General features: G+C 38.5%; 1 long non-coding RNA gene across 1 annotated transcript in view; it reads left to right on the forward strand.

Annotated features, from left to right (window-relative positions):
* The first annotated feature begins 1120 nt into the window (after positions 1 to 1120).
* Positions 1121 to 20715, forward strand: part of LOC110138897 (uncharacterized) — a 35037-nt gene continuing 15442 nt past the window's right edge. The window contains exon 1 of the long non-coding RNA XR_002314321.2: positions 1121 to 1833. This is a non-coding gene — a long non-coding RNA (uncharacterized lncRNA). The remainder of the gene's footprint in view (positions 1834 to 20715) is intronic.

Consider the following 20715-nt stretch of genomic DNA (forward strand, 5'->3'; position numbering starts at 1 on the left):
TTATACCACTTTATTTAGTATTTTAAAATTAGGTATTATTTGCTTCATTATTAAAGGTACATGCTTAGAGAAAAAGAAAAGATAATAATGAGTATTTTGGCCTAGTTTATCCACAGTAGCCTGATTCAATCAACCAGTCAGATGAATCCTTTAAAAAATCACTTTTTGATGTGATATATAACCAATTATACATTTTACTTTATTATTGCATGATTAAATACAGCTAGTCAATCATATAGCCAATAAATATCCATTCTGCCATGTATTGTGCAAAATCTAGGTACTTAAAGATAAATAAGAGTCTGATAGAGACAGATGGTCACACTAACCACTGGTGTGACAAACACTTTCCCTACGTGGTCTTCTGGACATTGTCTAAGCTCTTCTATCTTTTAGCATAGGTACCAATCTGTCTTCTTCTAGTAGCACATTATTTAGTACCTAAAAGAGACATAGATGCATATTAAGAGCTCAGTAAACAATTAAAAATATTTAACTTCATTTTCATCTTATTTTGTGCTGCGTAGAGTGCTACATCTTCCAAATGTTTATTGCATGTAATCAGTGTTGTGCTGATAAATACCTCTCTAGGGGGAAGACAGCCTGATTGGTAGCGTTTGCTGATCTCAGTGGGAGAAATCCTCCCACCATGGCTAATTTCATGCCACTCAGTAGGTAATAACTGACTTGTAAAATCTTCGAGAATTTAACAGTTGACTAAGAGGAAATGATAGGAGCTGCATTTTTTTAAAAATTAAAAAAATATATGGTTGGGGAGATATTATAGTACAGCTTCTGTAGATGATTAGAAATATAATTTTTGTACAACTTAACATTACTATGAAGTATATGTACAGTTTGTAAATCTATCCTGTTGCTATAGAAATGGGTATAATAGAAATACTCAGATACATAATAGGTTTATATATTGAACAATGCAGTAATATTGTACACCTAAGCACGTATAAGGGCTTCCCTGGTGGCTCAGTGGTAAAGAATCTGCCTGTGATGCAGGAGACCCAGGTTCTATCCCTGGGTTGGAAAGAGCCCCTGGAGAAGGGCATGGCAACCCACTCCAGTATTCTTGCCTGGAGAATTCCGTGGACAGAGGAACCTGGCGGGCTACTGTCCACAGGGTCACACAGAGTCGGACTCGACTGAAGCGACTAAACAGCAGTAGCGGCAAGCGTATATAAAGAATTTCAATATTCCTGATGAAACAGTTATCCGACTCTATATTTGGCAGAGGAAGTATATATAAAAATGATAGGTTGTGCTTTCGTTGGGGCTAGGGGAAATTTCTTTTATTACTATTATTTCCAATAGAATAAAGAAAGTTGACATTCTGATAAGAGCTTTTTCATGGAATGTAATAACAATGACCATCTTTTCATTATAGCATGCTAACACACAGCAGTTATTTTACACAAAGAGAGGGAAAGATATTGTTGGATATTTTATCAATTATATTTACTTTTTGAAAAGAATGAAGTAACATCTATTTTTTTTCTTTTAAAGAACAGATTGCCTTTATTGAGGAAACAGATGTGGTTAAGGAATTCTTAGCACCTGAACACGAACAAGAAAATATGTTTAAAGTTCACTGCAGTGCTCACTTCAGCAGCACATGTACTAAAATAAAGTTCATTGCAGCATTGATTGTAATAATGAATTAATGGAGGCAACCCAAATGTCTCTCAACAAAAGGATTTATAAAATGAAACAGTATCCAGAGGTTAAAATAAATGGATTAAATCTACATGTATGAACACAGCAAGAACTAAAAAACAACACTGGATGAAAATTAGACCATGTACCATGAGTGTCATACAGGTAAAAGTTTTAAATCTATAAAACAATGCTTTATATTACTTGTGATATATTACCAGTTGTATATAACAGAAGCAGACAAAATGTGGCCTGACTATGCTCCAATTCAAGAGTTATTTTCTTAGAAAGGTGAGAAATGGGCATGGTAAGGGAAAAACGGGGAACTTTAACTTTGTGATAATAATTTTTTTGTTAAAGAAAATAAATTAAGTAATAAATTTTATTATCAAAAGGAAAAGAAATTTAATTAAAGCAATTATAAAATGTCAGTATTTGTTCATGTAGGAAGCTGGCTTATGGAAGTTTTTTATATTATCTATTGTTATTTTGAAATGTTTCTCATTAACAAAACTACAAGCAAAACAAGAAAATAGATTGGTTCTATCTGCAAAAAATGTAGATGTGTCCTTCATGTTATGAATTGTTAGAATAAGTAATGCATGTAATAATTTGGAAAGTTAATGAATATTTCCAAACAGCAGTCCGTTTTTACTTTTATCTTGATCAAATGAAAGTTTCAAGGGAATGGACTAAAGAAACCAAAGGGAAAGAAAGCAACAAATAGAAAATATTACATTAAAATATATACTATATTTCTTTGAGTGGTAAACAATCTATGGTCTGATACAGCAATTTTTTATGCACCAATGAGGGGACAAGGTGGATGGGAACATTTTCAGCTTTGGTTGTTCAGTTCAGTTGCTCAGTCATGTGCTATTCTTTGTGACCTCATGGGCTGCAGCGCACCAGGCTTCCCTGTCCATCACTGACTCCCGGAGCTTGCTCAAACTCCTGTCCATTAAGTAGGCGATGCCATCCAACCATCTTATCTTCTTTCTTTCCCTTCTCCTCCTGCCTTCAATCTTTTCCAGCATCAGGGTCTTTTCAAATGAGTCAACTCTTCGCATCAGGTGGCTAAAGTATTGGAGCTTCAGCTCCAGCATCAGTCCTTCCAATGTATATTCAGGACTGATCTCCTTTAGGATGGACTGGTTGGATCTCCTTGCTGTCCAAGAGACTCTCAAGAGTCTTCTCCAACACCACAGTTCAAAGGCATCAATTCTTTGGCGCTCAGCTTTCTTTTTTTTTTTTTCTTTTTTTTTTCTACTACCATCCACCTCCTTGTTAAACGTAAAAACAAAAATGAAAAGTTACACTTCTTAAAATGCCAAAACATATAATTGATAATTAAGCAGCCCTTATTTTATGACTGTTGTTTGGTTTTAAGATACCACTTCCTAAGTGTTTATAACGTGTCAAGTTCTTTAAAGGTCATTGCATACAGAGTTACTTTCAATCCAGAACTCAATCTGTAATGCAAAAATAATGTTCTCTGGTGAGGAATAAAGCTCAGAGAGTTTCAGAACTTCCCAAGAACTAGAGATGACCAGCAAAAAATTGAGCTGATGTTTAAACTCAGGTCAACCTAACTCTAAAACTTGGGGAATGAAGCACCTTGGCCACTTTGCTTACTCCGCCTCCATCTCCCTACCCTTTCCCCCCTTTCCTGGTGGCCCAGTGGTTCAGAATCCATCTACCAATGCAGAGGACACAGGTTCGATCCGTGGTTTGGAGTGATCCCTTGTGTGGTGGCACAATTAAGCCTGTGTGCCTAGATCCTGCGCTCTACCAAGAGATGTCACCACAATGAGGAACCCACAAACCGCAAGTAGAGAAAGCCCTCCTGCAGCAGTGAAGACCCAAGGCAGTCCAAAATAAATAAATAAATAATAATAAAAAAAAATGGCCAGAGCATCAGGAAACTTCCTGGAGTCATAACTCACTTTCGCGCTCAGCTTTCTTAATAGTCCAACTCTCACATCCATACATGACTACTGAAAAAGCCATAGCTTTGACTAGATGGACCTTTGTTGGCAAAGTAATGTCTCTGCTTTTTGATATGCTGTCTAGGTTGGTCATAGCTTTTCTTCCAAGGAGCAAATGTCTTTTAATTTGACTGCATGGCTGCAGTCACCATCTGCAGTGATTTTGGAGCCCAAGAAAATGAATCCAGATTGCAAAGATATTCAAATATAGAGCAAAACCAAACAAAGTACATCTTCAAATTGACAACACTCAATAAGCAGGTGTTCTAGAAATTCATCACAAATTAACCCAGCAAAGAATGCACAGGAGTTTTACTGGGAAAAATCATTATAAGTTTTTTATGAAAGAAGACTTAAATAAATGGAGAGCAACACCATTTTTGTGGTTGGTGTGACTTAATATTGTAAATGCTCTACTTCTCCCTCTATTAATCTATAAGTTTAATGCAATTCCAATCAAAATCCAAGGGAAGTTTTTAAGGAACTTGAAAAATGTATTCTAAAGTTTATGTGAAAACATAAAAGTCTAAGTGAAATTTGAAAAATAAGGAGAAATGAATACCATCAGTAACAACAGATACAGTAAGAAATAGATTCATGAATATATTTACAAATATCAGAACACCCTTCTAAAGGGCCTTACACAGAGGAAGATTTGACTCATGCATCGAGTCCACAGGCAGGCAAGGGTTGATATTGAAACTAAACAATGCTATTAATGACCATAGTCACTCTAAATTTTCCTGACCTGCTGTTGGTAATGTGTGGACATTTCTCCCTACCCTTATCACCTCAGAGTATTGTACCTCCAGGTCTCATATCTACATTCTAGACAAGAAAAAGGGGGAAAGCAATTAATGGTTTTCTCTTTTAAATGGTAGTCCTTTTAACTTAGAAAAGTAAAATTCCTTAGGGAATTTTGCCTCCATCTTATTATTCATAACTATACCACATGGCTAATCCTTGCTGCAAGAGAGACTGAGAAAACAAATAATTTTTGCTGGGAATATTGCTATCCCAAACAAAGTTGGAATTCTATTTATAAAAAAGAAAGGGAGAATGGATATTGAATACATCATTAGGAGAGTCTGTATTAAGGAGGGCTTACTCTTCTAGTGATAAACAAACAACCAAACAAATCATCAGTGTACTTCTGGCACAAGTCAGACAAATTGACCAAGGAATGGATCAGGATAAGAGAGGATTTGTAATGGAATAGAATGTACAGAATACTCAAAATAGACCCAGGTATATATGGGAACTTATTTGATAGAGGTAACTCCACAAGTCAGTCTGAAAGAGATGGATTATTTACAAGATGCTATTTGGTCCACTGGACAGAGAAAAATAAAGTTGAAACTTGTTTCTCACATATAAAGATGACTTTCAAATGGATAAAAGAACTACATGTACAAGGTTAAGTCATAACAGATATGACTACATGAATATTAAGAAGTTCAATTCAGTGAAGGACACAATAGATAAGATTCACACCTGATGACCATTTGGAAGAATGTATATACTATGTTAAAAATAGACTGGGGATTAATATTTAACAGTGCTGTCAAATAGAACTTTCTGTGATGATGAAAATATTCTGTATCTGTACTCTCTGATATGGTAGCCACCACCCACCTCGAGTTACTGAACACTCAAAATGGGGCTATTATAACTGAGAACTCAGTTTAAAATTTTAATTAATTTTAATTTAGTCACACATGGCTCGTATCTACCTTATTGGACAGTGCATAACTAGAGTGTTCAAAGAATTCTATCAAATCAACAAGAAAACCACAAGACAGTCCAATAGAAACATATAAATAGATCAGGAAGCCTAAACAGCTAGCAAATATATGAAAAGATCCAAAGTTAGAGAAATGCAAATTAAACAGAGGCATGCTTATCATTCATTATATTGGGCTCTGCTGTTTTCTGCTATTACTTTGACACGACAGATATATGTTTCAATCCAATATTTCCCTAAAGAACGTAATGCTTTATGAGACCTGTATTGCAGAAAATATCTGAATATTGAAGTAAATCTGTAAGAACAGAGGGAAAAAAGGGCCAAGAAGAGAGTTAGTGACACTTCACAGGTATTCCAGGAGGCTGCTCTGGGTGCAGGTGTAGATACTGTCTTTCAGACAAGCTTCTCAGTCGAATGTGTCAGTTAATCCTCTGCACCTGAAAGGATTCACCTAATCAGGCCAGGCCTGGGATTTGATTCCTACAGCATTATGAAGCTTTTAAGATTCTCTCCTCTTTCTTTCCCTCTTCCTTCTTTAGAACTTTGTAGGAATGGGTTTGTGGAAATTTCTTTTGCTTTTTATGGAAGCTGATCTTGTAAATCTTTCATAAACTAAAGAATATTCAGAGCTGCATGATCTGAATATATGATCTCTTCCTTTCTAGTTTTTTTTTAATTTTGTAAATATTGATAAATCAGTGACCTCAAAAATCAGAAGTGACACTTCAATTTTAAAACTGGATCTTTAAAATAATGGAAATTAATGTCTTTGTGAATTTCTAAACATTCTTTCACAACTTTCCTCTTCTTCAAAGTAGACATGCCCCTTGAACTCTGGCAATCATGTGCTAGTAGAAATTTTAGGTATACAAATTTATTTCATTCATCACCGCCATTATTACCAGTTATCAGTCTGAAAATGAAAGTGTTAGTCGCTCAGTCGTGTCCGACTCTTTGCTACCATATGGACTGTAGCCCATCAGCTTCCTCTGTCCATGGAATTTTCCAGGTAAGATTACTGGCGTGGGTAGCCATTCCCTTCGCCAAGGGATTTTCCTGACCCAGGAATTGAACCAGGTCTCTTGCGTTGGAGGCCGATTCTTTACTATCTGAGCCACCAGGGAAGCCCCAGTCATCAGTCTACTTCCAAATAAAAACCAAACTGGAATTCACACATATCTGGCTGTTGAAAAATTTAAGTATTTCCATTTCAGAGAGCCTGAGCAATTAATCAAATTCAGAATTAAAAAGAACAAACAACTTAGTTTCTTAACTGAAATAATTCCTCTGCTTCTTCCAAGCCAGGGAAAGAAAAAAATGTTGGAGCAAATTCAGTACATGACTGAGACTTGAGAGATTTTAGGGAAAATTTTTACCTGCTTCAGCCTTGCTAACTAGTTGACATCAATTACTACAGCTTGTCGGGAGGAAGATCGTTGTGGGTTTTGTATTTGTTCTTTGTCTTGTTTTGTTGTTGTTGCTGATTTATTTGTTGCTTATATTTAAGCACGTATATATGATATATATAGATGGAGAAGGAAATGGCACTCAACTCCAGTATTCTTGCCTGGAAAATCCCCTGGCTGGAGGAGCCTGGTATACGGTCCATAGAGTTGCAAAGAGTTGGACATGACTGAGTGACTTCACTTTCACTTTATAGGACATTTATGTGTATGTCTCCTACTACGTGCCATACGTTGTTTTAGGCCCTGAGAATGCAATACCCTTGAGCCCTTATTGCACTTGGAATCCAGAAAAGGGAAACAAACAATTAAGGAATTTAAATAAGATGTGATTAAGTGCTCCTCTAAAATAAAGAACACAGTGAGAGCACATAGCAGAGGCAACCAGAGTAGGCTAGACTAGCGACTTCAGCCAGGCTTACTGAATAAAGGGATAGTCAAGCAGAGCCCTGGAAGATGAGCCAGACCCAATCCGGTGGAAAAGAGAATGTGAAAGGAATGCATTCCAGGCACAGGGAGCTATAGCAGGGACTAGCAGGAGAAGAAGCTGGATGGAGTAAGTTTCAAACAGAAGCATGGGATGATTAGATGAACATTTCAAAAACAACATTCTGCCTGCAGGGTAAGCATGGAGATCGATGAAATCTGTCAGGAATCCAAATAAAAGCACAAAGATAGAGAAAAAGGGTTTATGGGAAAGGTAAATCCCCAAGATGGCTGGTTGATTAGCTGTGGGGGGTGGGGTGGGGAGAGAGCAGTTGACCCCAGGCCTTACTTGAATTTTAGCCACAGGGGTGAGCAATTAATCACTCAGTTACCTCCACCCAAATGCAGGGGAGGTTGGGAAATGAGGGTTGGCTATGTGCCCAGGAGTAGAATGAAGTGGGTTGAGGAGCACATTGCGTCATCTGTGCTTTAGTGTCAGCCAAAATTGATTCAACTTCCCAAGCTGAGCTCCAGATCGGTAGGTGCAACTGAATACTAATGCGTTTGTTTTCACCATTTTTCTGGATGGAAGAGCATTCAAAGGTTGAACAGTCACTTGGAGATTCCATGTTTTCTCTTCTACCTGACAATGTCTGGTTCAACTTCCCAAATAATTCTTCCCCTACTTTTGTTACCAAAAGCAGTGTTCAGCTGCTTGCTGCTCAAAAGCCATTAAAGAGGCCAGCTTGGTAGAAAGGAAAGTTTGGTTTATTTTGGATGCCAGCATCCGGTGGGGGTAGGGGTAAGGAGTAGGGATGCCTAGGGTGCCTATCCAGAGGCTGACTCCCCTCCTGACAATCAGTGGGCAAGAGGTTTTAGAGCTTTTATAGGCAGAGTGGGGCTACCTGCAGAAACAGCAGTCATATCTGACCGTCATCTTGAAGTTGGTCACTGGTGGGCTGACCAGTGTTATCTTGTTATAAGCACAGTTAGTCTTCAGTTCCAGAGTCAGTTTGTTTCCATTTCTTGAGGCCAGTTCTCTGGATTGTGGCAACTTACATTATGGTTACAGTCTGGTCATCATGTAATTAACTTCTCCACCTGGTGGAGAATGTGGCTCAGAAAATTATCCATAGCCCTTGAGAAGGAACTAAAAGTCCTTGACTATTCTTAATGACCACATTATTATCATTTAGTCTCCTTTGACTGTTTTCCTTTGTTGTTGCATGTTCTCACTTCTCTGATTAAACTTATTCTTTGGCTAAGTTTTTTCCATAGACTAAGGTGGGCAGAGGACTGGGGGCGGGGCAGATACCACAGGGTCCTGCTCCATTTCACTTTCGTTTTCTGAGAAAATAGATTTTTAACTTCCATGCTTAGGTACCTTCTATGTTTTCTCTTTCAGCAAAATATCATCTCAACCAAGAACACCATATTAGTTATCTATTACTAGTTTAAAAATTGCTCCAAAATGTAGTGGCTTAAATAATAACCTATTATTATCTCTTGTAGTTTGTGGGGGGGCGGGTTGGTCATGAATTCAAACAAGGCACAGTGGGAAGCATGGTGACTATGTCTGGGACTTCAGCTGGAAGAGTCCAGGCCTTGGGAGTGGAGCCATATAAAAGCTTGCTCATTCATGCATCTGGAAGTGGATGCTGGCTTTCAGCTGGGAGCTTCCAGTCCTCTTTTCTTGAGCCGCCCCATCTGGTTTGACTTCCCACACAGCATAGAAGCTGGGTTCCAAGGCAAGTGTCCTGAGAGGGCCAGGCAGAAGCTGTATTTTTTTTTTTTTTAATTTGGCTGCACTGGGTCTTAGTTGTGGCATGCAGGATCTTTCTTGCTGTGTGTGGGATCTTTCTTGCAGCATGCAGGATCTTCAGTTGCAGCATGAGAGATCTAGTTCCCTGATCAGGGATCGAACCCCAGCCTCCCTGCATGGAAATGTGGATTCTTAACCACCAGACCATGAAAGAAGTCCCTGAAGCTGCATCAGCTTCAGAACCACCTTCATCATTCCCCACTGACCAGAGCTGTTGCAAGCCCTGTCTAGACTCAAAGAAGAATACCTACATGTCCTCTCTTGTGGGGACAGGTGTTAGCAACATCTCACAAAGAACATGTGAGATGGGACCAATATATTGGTGCAGCCATTTTTGGAAAATATGCTATAATGATCAATTCATTTTAATTTGAAAGAGAAGCACAAATCTCAGAATAGCTTTGGTGCTCACCATTAATCCTTTTTTAAACTAGTGTGTCTCAATGGGTCTCCCTTCTAAAATAGGTAAATTAAATGAGTGACTACATCTTCAGTCCTCTCTAAGTTGTCAATGAAAAGATCTCTTCTTACTCAAAGTTACTATCTCTTTGAAGATAATTACCAGAAATTGTACTAGGAATAAGCCAGTAATATAAAAGTAACTCTGCTACGGCTCATTGGACCCTTTAAGTGGCAAAGTGACAGAATTGAATTCAAGCTATTTTAAATAGGTCAAGATTCATTATTTAATGAATCTGAAAAGTCCAGTGGCTCAGATGGACTCAGTCATAGCTGGATTCAGAGACTCAGAGGATCTTCTCAGTCCTGTCTTTTTCCATTTCTCAATTCTTGATTCCTCTGCCCTGCTTTACTCCCAAGGAGGTTCTTTCCTTGTGGTGACACAGATGGGTTGCCAGCATCTCCAGGCTCAAGCTGACTTGAGTGCTTGTATGATCTCAGGAGATAAGCTTCCTCTACGCCTCCTCTTTGTTGTTGTTGTTTAGTCACTAAGTCATGTCTGACTCTATTGTGATCCCATGAACTGTAACCCACCAGGCTCCTCTGTCCATAGAATTTCCCAGGCAAGAGTACTGGAATGGGTTACCATTTCCTTGTGCAGGGGACTTTCCCCACCCAGGGATTGCGCTCCCATCTCCTACATTGGCAAGTGGATTCTTTACCACTGAGCCACCAGGGAAGCCCAACCCTCCTCTTAGCATCCTTAATAATGCCTGGAAAAGGATTCTGGACCTGTTTGGTCAAATGGGGGGAGTCACTGTTCTGGTATGTTTTAGGTATGTATTAGGATTCTCCAGATAAGCAGAAACAGTAATATACATAGAGACATAAAAGGTGATTTATATAGGAACTGGCTCATGTGTTATGGAGGCCGAGAAGTCCCATGATCTGCCATCTACAAACCAGGAAAACTAGTGTTATAATTAACTCTGAGTCCAAAGATCTGAGGATTGGGGTAATAATGTAAATCCCAATATGAGTCCAATAGCCTGAAAACCAGAAGCACTGAAGTCCACGGGCAGGAGAATTTGGGTCTCAGCTCAGGGTGAGCTAATTTGCCCTTCCTCTGCCTCTTTGCTCTACTCCATCCCTAACTGATCGGATGGTGCCCACCTGCACTGCTTAGGGTGGTCATCTTCACTTAGTCTCCCAATTTAAATGCTAATCTCTTCTGAAGATGCTCACAGACTTACCTAGAAATAGTGTATCACCAGCGATCTGGGCATCTCTTGGCCCAGTCAGGTTGGCATACCAATTTAACAGTCACAAGGTGGAAGGGAACTCTGGCCAGCCAGAGTCACCCTCTGGCAGGGACCCTCATTCGTAAGATCCAGGATCTTAGGATTGGCCTCCCCAGCAGGTGTCAGAGGAGTAGCTCCTGAGTGAGTTTTAATTCCTCATCAAATTTTGGTCTAGACTCTTGGTAGAGTTGAAGGAGAGAAAGTCAACTTATCAAACTCAAGTTAGGAGAATCCAATGAGAAACCTCCTGCACACTTATGCTGTCAAGTGTGGTGACTAAACCGTTTTCACTTTGTAAGTTTAGAATGTCAGGTTTTTCTCATAACCATATGTTCATTACTATTTTATCTTCGAAATAGCATAGTTGGACTTCGATCTTAACCTACACTGAGGTTTATAGGTCTCCTGTGGAAAGCTAAGTTTAAAATCTACTCGGCATTAAATCATAAAGGAAAAATGACCTGCCTTACCCTGTTGGAACATGAGTTATGAATTCACGCTTAGGTGTTTTATGACTACATATCATAACTTTTATTAGTGCTTCCATTAATATTGCCAGTCATGAGCCATAAAATCAACTCTGAGTGTATCCACAGGCTTTTATGAAACTCTTTCTGAATCACTAGTTTTTCTGTAAATCATGTAAAACATCTTTGTAAAAGAGTGAAAATCCAGATGGTTTTGGTTTAGCATTCACATTTTCTGCAGAGTCGAATCAGAGCTGCTCACAGTTGAGGGGGCACTTAGAAGTCATCAGATCCTATCCATTTCTTCCAAGGGGAGTGCAGGCAATCGATACTGTTAGTAGAATGAATGAATCTCCATGACACCACACTGCTGGTAAACATATTACCTCACAAGATCCTAGGTTTCTTTTGTTGTTGGCTTGCTTTTGTTGTTTGCTCTATCTGATGGATAGAGCTCTATCAGAAATTTGCCCTGATTGTTTTTCCTTTGGGGCTTCCCAGGTGGCGCTAGTGATAAAGAATCCACCTGTCAATGCAAGAGATGTAAGAAACACAGTTTTGATCCCTGTGTCAGGAAGGTCCCCTGGAAGAGGGCACAGCAACCCACTCCAGTATTCTTGCCTGGAGACTCAATTAGCCTCCACGTGGCAGATGCTACACTTCTCATTTCCAGATGACCTGGCTTCCTGGGGTTCACTTCCTCAAGCATCATGTCCTCTGTTCTGTTCAACTTTCTGCATGTGTCATAGTTGCCTTAACCATCTGTATCTTGACTACTTGACTTTGGCCATGTTCCTATGTTCACTGGGGATAGTTGTTCCTTGTATTTAAATTTGTCAGTCCCTTTGTTTTCTGGTCCCCATTTATGCATCTTATTCACAGTGATATCTCAGGAGACAAGTCAATTATTTGCTGGAGTCCAGATACCTTATTTCAAGGCCTTTGCTGGACCAAAACAAAGAATCAAAAAAAACCAAGATGAGCTTTGTCTGGCATTTTCTCTATGTGGACATTAATATCAGTCTATGGTTTGCAGCATCCTCTTTCTTCCTACTTTAAGGGAGACTCTTCTCTGACTTTGATCATTGGGTCATTTTTCCTTTCTCCCTGAACCATCAAAGACTATTACAAGGTTTCATTGCTCTCATCCACAGGTCCTGATAGGATCCTTGGATGTAATTGTGGCGGGATAATATTCTGAGATGTTACCAAAGGTTTTCTTTCCTGAATTTCTTTTACTTTTTGACTTTATTCATTTAGTCAATGCATTCATTGCCTCCAGGAGAGGTTGTTACAGCAGAAAAGCAAAGAAAAGCTTTTTAAATCTCTGAAGCTTGTGCTTTTAGACGTTCCAAAAAAACCCCTCAGCCCAGAGGGAACTCAGGTCATAAAAATTAGATGGGGAAAGTTGTGTTATCTGTAGTCAGTCTGCTTTTCTTGCTGTCACACCCCCTGCTTCTCTTCATCTCTACCTGTGGTCTGTTGAGCTACATAAATTTGTTCAGATTAGAGAAAGAGAAAGGAGAAACCCTCTGTATGGTTGGAAATCCAAGACCAGAAGAAAACATGGGCACCCCTGAGAAAGATGCCAGACGTGAGGGTTTTCTCCTACCCAGAAGGAGCAGAATGGGTGGAGGTATCTAAATGATGTATCCAGGCAACCAAAGCCTCACAAAGCCCTCCTTTTCCCAGTGCAACTTGGGACATGGCAGAATGATTTCCCTTATGAGCCTGAGGATAGCACAGAAGTTGAAAGGCATGCTAAAATAGAGGCTTAAAACAGAAATTAGTGAGTAAAAGTAGATACTGTGTTACTTCACCCTGATTCTCTTCCTAGTGTCAGTTCGTCAAATCTCCAGCTGCTGGGAATACCATCATCAGAATCTATGCCCCCCGCCCCAACTCCAGAAAGTGACCTCTGTCCAGTAGTAACTGATGCAAGAATAAAATGGCCCCACCATCTCACCTCAGTTTGAGACAACTCTGGAGAGCCATCCCAATTCTAGAATTCTCAGAAGGATTGTCTGAGAATCAGTCAGCTGAATGCAACCACTTCGCAGGAAAGTTTCCTGCTCTGCCCATTCCTACCTCCCTCACTTCCTTCCAGGTTTATCTCCTAAGAACTCTCCCCAGTAAAATTTCTAACTCAGTTCTCCATTTCATTCTGTTCCCGGGAAACCCAATCTAAGACAGCCACATAACTGAGCTTGTATTTGAGAACTCATAATTCTGCATCAAACATAATTTTTCCAGGTTTGGAGATAATTTATTTTAGAGATTCCTGGTGCATATACTTTTTTAACTCTGCTCATCTTTGGCTTCAGTTCTCTTGAACCTATTTTACTTCTCCTGTCTTTGGTCTGATAATGATTATGAAAGTGAAGCAAAATAGGAATGGAGTGTTTTAACCTTTTGTATAGCTTGTTACCATCATTGTCCAAACATTAGACCAGTGTCTCCTTGGCCGTCATTTTTTCTTTTAAAGAGCTATTCTCTTAACAGTTTTCACATATGCAGTCCAGTATTAACTAGAGTCACCATGCTGTGCATTGCACCCTCATGTCTTATTTATTTTATAGCTGGAAGTTTGTACCTTTTGGCCACCTTCTCTTCAGTAAAGTAAAACGACTCCTTGCTTTGTCTTTAGTGTTTTTCAAAATGTCATCTCCTTCTAAGGTTTTAGATTTTATTTTTCAATCATATAAACTTCAGTAATTTTATATCTTAAGATGGATGATGACTTCAGGTCCCCAACCAGTTTATAGAGAACTCTTCTGCAAGTCCCACCTAAGAGTTCTAGGAGATCACTTCATATTGTAGGGGTAGTTGGCACCTTCTGTTTTATTTGCAGACTTGAAAGCCTCAGCTGAAACAAAGAAAAGTCTCATTTAATGCCCTAATAGGCAATAACTTAAATACCTGTCATCAAGTCAGTGTTTAAATTCAACCAACATATCCAATACAATGGAAAACTATAAGACCGCTAAAAATATTCAGGGTGATTTATGGGTAAAATCATGACATGAAAAATGTAATTGTCAAATAAAAGAATAAGTTATTGAAGAGTATTTATAGGCAAACAGGTTTTGTGTTTTTATTTTTAAAAGAATATGTGTTTGGTATATATATATACATATGTATATAAATACACATATTCATATATGCATAGAAAACATCAGGAATAATATATATTAGTGTATTAACAGTAATCATATCTGGGGAATGGAATTGTGGGATTTGAGAAGTGCACAGAAGAATTTATTCTCATTTAATATTCTTAAATATTTGACTTTTTATAATAACAAATCATTATTTTAATAAATTTTAAAAAGAGCACTTCAGTGAGAACATGTAGTGTAACTATTCTGTTCTAGTCTGTTTATTTTAAAGTGGGCTTTTCAAGATCACTAGCCTCAGAGACGAATCTGGGTGTTACTGTCAGTTCTGCTATAAACCAATTTAGATATAGAAATAGGCTATCCAAGAGGTAGCATTATTTCATTGTTTTAAATTTTTTCCAAATTTTTATATGTATATGTATAATTGATTCCTTTACCATACACCTGAAATGAAAACAGCCCTGTAAATCAACTATACTTTGATAAAGAAATATTTTTAAGTATCCAAATAATTTTAAAATATTTGTAAGTTATTAAAGAACATACATGTAACATATGTAAATTATGTAGCATGATATTATGTCTCTCCATGAATTTGGTATCCAGCACAAAATCTTCAAATTTGACATTAACCCACATTCTCCTCCCTTGCTATCCTGTCCATGTAAGCATCTGCCTGAGTTTTGCATTTAACTTCCTCTCACTTTTCAAAACATAGTTTTACACATGCCTCAGCAACACATTTTGTCTTGTTTGTTTTTGAGTGGTGGTCTCAGACAGTATGAGTCTTCTGGTAATTGCTTTTCACTCAAAATTATGTTTCTAAGGCTCATTCTTGTGGGTAGCTATAGTTCACTGATTTTCACTGCTGTGTATTACTTCATTGAATAAATAAGCTATCAAAATTTATTTCCTGTCATTGGATTTGGGGGATATTTCCAATTGTTTCTGCTGCTACAGAAAGCGCTGCTATGAACATTCCAAAATATGTGCAAATTTCTCTAGGATGTATACATAGGAGTGAACTTTTGGAATCTGGGTAGATTTGTAAGAAATTGCCAAATTAGTTTAAAAAGTGACATAAATTTACACATACTGTACATCATAATATACACTGAAAATTCATGTTTTTCCACATTCTCATCCTTGGCTTTGACAGGTGTTTAATCTAGTAGTAATGTCAGTCGCTCAGTAGTGCCCGACTCTGTGCAGCCCTATGAACTGTAGCCTGCCAGGCTCCTCTGTCCATGGAACTCTCCAGGAAAGAATAGGTTGCCATTTCCTTTTCCAGGGGATCTTCTTGACTGAGGGATCGAACCAGGATCTCCTGCATTGCAGGCAGATTCTTTACCATCTGAGCCACATATTAGCAGTATTTCAAATGGGATCTTAACTCCTATTTTATTTAGTAAAGTGATTGATCACTTTTTCATATGTGATTTGGCTACCTGCGTTTTTCTTTTGTAAAGCTCCTGTTCATAGTTGTCTACTTACAATGCCCTTACATTGTAGGCACTTCATAAATGTTTGTTGAATGAATGGATGAATTCTCATACAGCAAAATAAGACTTAAGAGATGTACTTGTTAATTTAAGAATGATGTTTGACCACAAAGAACCATGGGCCCTACCTCCTTTGCATTGTAGTTTACTTTCATTGTATAGTCAACATTATATAACTGATTGATAACTGAGCTTGTTCTTTTGCATGATGGATTTTTTATTTTAAAAAGTCTTTATATAATTATCTTAAAGATGATTTTTTTCAGATTATCTTTGGGGAAGTTCTATTATTTACTTTTAATAGCAACAGAGGAGTTCTAAGTTTTGTTCTAGTAGCTAAACAATGCAAATTGTGCTTCTGTTCTCAGAATTAAACATTTTTCAGAAAAACATGAATATTGGATCTAATTCCAACAAACAAATTAGCAGGGTTTTTTCTAAGAGAAAATGAGTACTTTAGGTAAATAGTTTTGTGGATGTGATTTTATTCTGTTCAAGAAAAAGTGTAAACAGCTATTCCTGTCACTGTTGTCTACTAATTCTTGTGAACAGATATGTCATTAGAAGAAAACAATATTGAGAAAATTCTATCAATTAGCTTTATTTTTACAATTTTTTTCCTAATTATTTCCAAATTAGAAACAGGCGATTATTACATAATTCTGTCTGACAGGTGTTCCACAGAAGCATGATTAAAAAACTACCTTTTAGGGAGACCAATTAAGTAAGAAAGGCATTTGACAGCAAAAAAAATACAAACAAGTTGGGATTTCCTTGGTGGTCCAGTGGCTTGGACTCTGTGCTCCCAGTGCAGGGGACCCGGGTTTGATACCTGATCAGGGAGCTAGATTCCACCTGCCACAGCTAAATATCCTGCATTTGGCAGCTGGGACCTGGCACAGCCAGAAAAATAAAAGGTCAAATAGGAGTTTTACTTCTACATGTCTTCTCCAGCATGTCTTCTAAGGATGTTATGGGAATGTTCTGCTCAGGTCTCCCTCCAGAAAAAAACTTACCATTTAGCTGGATCGACAGAAATAATCAACAAGCAATCTATAACAGAAATAGGAGAGTTTTATTTGAACCACACTGAGGATATAGCCCAGGAGACAGCCTCTTAGATAACTCTGAAGAACTACGACAGCCTCTTAGATAACTCGAAGAACTACTCTGGAGAAACATGTTTTTCAGTACAGTTGTATATCTTGTCAGAACAAAGAACATCAAAGTAGTCAGTGGTACGTTTCTTAAATGTTAAAAAAAAAACAAAAACCAATCAGCACAGCAAGTCAGTAAGGCCTTGACACCTGGAAAGGGAGTTTTATCACTGAAGGAAAACCAGCGTGGGCATCCCAGGAAAGGAGGCATTTAATCTTTGTCTTCAACATGGACATTCTTCTCTTCCGGTCAGTCACCTTTTTCTTTAATAATTAAAGCAGATGTACAATGTATGTTTGATAGGCTGCAAACAGAATATATTAGCATAAAATTCAAGTTAATGTGTGTGTAACTCAGGATGACTTCCCCATACCTCATTATGTAAGAATCTCTCATCAGCTGTAAAAAGTGCAGCTAGCCAACAAGCTCCATCTGTTGGTGCCTCAAACTCTGCTTCAGCCTTCAAACCAAGGCCACTCAGCTAGGGTAGACCTCGGTCTATGGCTTGGCATGGTGAAGATACTGGCCATTTCTGCCCTAAGTGGGGATCCTCATGGGCAAGCTTTGCTCTTGAGCTCCCCATTATGTTAGCCAAGACTGTCCTGCTGTCATAGTCTGAGGCACTCCCTCCCCAGTTCATCTCTAAATTTTGTTCTGGCTACCTCTCAATCAGCCTAACTCTGTTTTGGTGTCAGCTTCCCCCAGTACCCAACTGACACATCTTTAAGTAAAATGCTGGATGGTAGCATTTGTTTTTAGTGACATGCATATATAATATGTAGATGACTGAAGTCTACTACAGGGAAAAACTGTTAGTAACTATTTTAATTGACTTTGGATTGATAGAGTAGTGATTGGGCTTTTGAAAGCAAGCAAATGTTTCCATCATATAAAACCATGGATTTGAGAAATGTATCCATAGCTTGAAAATGCTTTACATTAAAAAAATTTTTTTTTATAAGTGGCAATATTCAATGTACAAAACTTCATGGCATCATTACTTGATAATACTGATATTAGTGGCTATCATTTATTGAGTACTGACTCTATGGCAGGAAATGTGCTAAGCATTTTACATACATTATCCCATTTAGTTCTAAAGACTGATGTCTAAACAATATTAACTCATGAATTAGTTAATTGCTCTTAAGAGTTTCAGCTTTAGCCAGGAAGTACATTAGCACTAGATCTGGAAATTGCTATCCTGCCTATATAATGAATGTGTTTACTCAAATGTTAATGTACAATGGTGGATCTAGGGAACAGAAATGTTACAGAGTTTATTAGCTTAGTCCAGTAAAGTGCATACCATAAGGGTAATTATGAACTTTGTAACTACTTTATTTAGAGAAAGTACTATTTTCTCTAGGTGAAAAGAATCACATTTCCAACAAGTGACTTGGAAAATTATGATAAATCTGTGTTTGATTTATACCATTTCCATTCATGTACTTCTTTTGAAATCTGAGTCAATGGATATGAAATACATTTTTCTTACGTAGTGTACCATCGGGCCACTCAGAATGGCTATTCTCTTGCTCTCTGTACATCCCTTGCTTGACCAGCGCCTGGTGAACATGATTTCCCCTCCCATCCTGCCACCTACCGATTATTCTAGAATGACTCCACCTGCTAGTTTATTAAAGGGATACATCTGCCCTCGGGATGGTTGTGAGGGTTGTTAATCTGAGGAGATTTTAGGGACATGCCCTAGATGGTGATTTCCCTGGTAAGTGATGAGTCAACCTGACATCAATTCTGCCTGTAAATGATAGCTCCCTTACCCCCCACACCTACTAGTGAAGACACCATGTCCTGTCTGCCATTTACAGTGGGATGTTGCCCCAAGACCTTTTGCTTCAGAGGTGGGTGGAAGATCCCCTATCCAATAAACCATTGATGGCTCGGTTGCCATCTCTGGGCTCTTTCTTTGGTCTTGAGGCTGGGCAACTGCAAGGCTTGCAGGCCTTTGGGATGCAGCCCAATAGGGAGTATATCAAGAAGAGGAAAAGTTGCCTGAGAGTGGGGTCAGCACTACCAGCTCCCAAGGTATGGACCCCTGACTATTTGGAATGAGGTTGGACTTAGTCAAATGCTTTTCCTATCATTGATTTTTCTTCTTTAGCCTGTTTATATGGTGGATTATGTCGATTTTTGTTTTTTTAATGTTGAACTATTCTTGCCTATGTGGAATAAATCCCACTTGGTAATGGTATATGCTTTTTTTTTTTTTAACAAATTGTTGGATTTGCTTTTCTAATGTTTTATTGAGGAGTTTGCATCTAGCTTCTTTTTTGTTCCTTCATTGCTGCACATGGCCTTCTTCCTGCTGTGGCAAGCACAGGCTACACTCTAGTTGCCGAACACAGGCTTCTCATTACGGTGTCTTCTTTTATTGTTAAGCACAGGCTCTGGGGTGCTTGGGCTTCAGTATTTGTGGCACATGGGCATGGCTGCCTGGCTTCTCATTATGGTGTCTTCTTTTATTGTTAAGCACAGGCTCTGGGGTGCTTGGGCTTCAGTATTTGTGGCACATGGGCATGGTTGCCTGGCTTCTCATTATGGTGTCTTCTTTTATTGTTAAGCACAGGCTCTGGGGTGCTTGGGCTTCAGTATTTGTGGCACATGGGCATGGTTGCCTGCCTGTGGCATACAAGATCTTCCTGGACCAGTGGAACCTGTGTCCCCTGGTTCAACCACTGGACCACCAGGGAAGTTCCACATCCAAGTTCTTGAGAGGAACTGGTGTAGATTGCTTTTTGTACTGTTTTTTTCTGGTTTTGGTATCAGAGTAATACTGGCTTTATAAAATGATTTGGAAAGTGCCCCCTTTCCTTCTATTTTCTGGAAGAGTATATAAAACATTAATTCATTTATGTCAAACATACATTAATCTCTTTAAACATTTGGTAGAATTTTCCTGTGGAACAATCTGGGCCTGGAGATTCTTTTTCTTGGCTTTCAGATTACAAATTTCATGTTTAAAGAATCATGTAGATTAATTCATGCTGGTTGAGTTTTGATATTTTGTGGTTTTTCTCTGGCTGTTTTTAAAGGAAAGACGAAAACATTAAACAATGAGAGTCACATATAGTATGCAGATTTTACTAGTAATTTGAGACATTTGCAGAGCGTGAAGTATCTTCTACTCAGGATTTAACTATTATGGAGTTGTTAATCATGAAGCTAAACCATTGCTAAGTGCAACATTGAGGGCCTTGTTTATTGGTTTTTCTTTCTTTCATCCCAAATTTCTGATTTTATTGGTTCTCTTTTCAGATTATTGAAAGTAAATGATTTAATTTTTATGCAACTCAAACCCCTAGGTCCTTTCATACATGGAGTCTAGAAAATAGAAGCATCTGCTGTTGAAATAATACTCCAGATTGTTGTTGTTTAGTCACTAAGTCATAAACCCCTGGACTGTAGCCCCCGCCAGGCTCCTCTGTCCATGGGGCTTTGCAGGCAAGAATACTAAAGTGGGTTGCCATTTCCTTCTCCAGCAGATTTTCCGGGCCCAGGGATCGAACTCATGTCTCCTGTGTCGGTAGGTGGATTCTTTACCACTGAGCCACCAGGGCAGCCCCAATACTCTAGCTACGTGTTTGTATTTTTACAGTTGTATTGGTCTCATACACAAATACAAATAGCAGGA

The sequence above is a fragment of the Odocoileus virginianus genome, chromosome 13 (assembly GCF_023699985.2).
Source record: "Odocoileus virginianus isolate 20LAN1187 ecotype Illinois chromosome 13, Ovbor_1.2, whole genome shotgun sequence".
Lineage (NCBI taxonomy): Eukaryota > Metazoa > Chordata > Mammalia > Artiodactyla > Cervidae > Odocoileus > Odocoileus virginianus.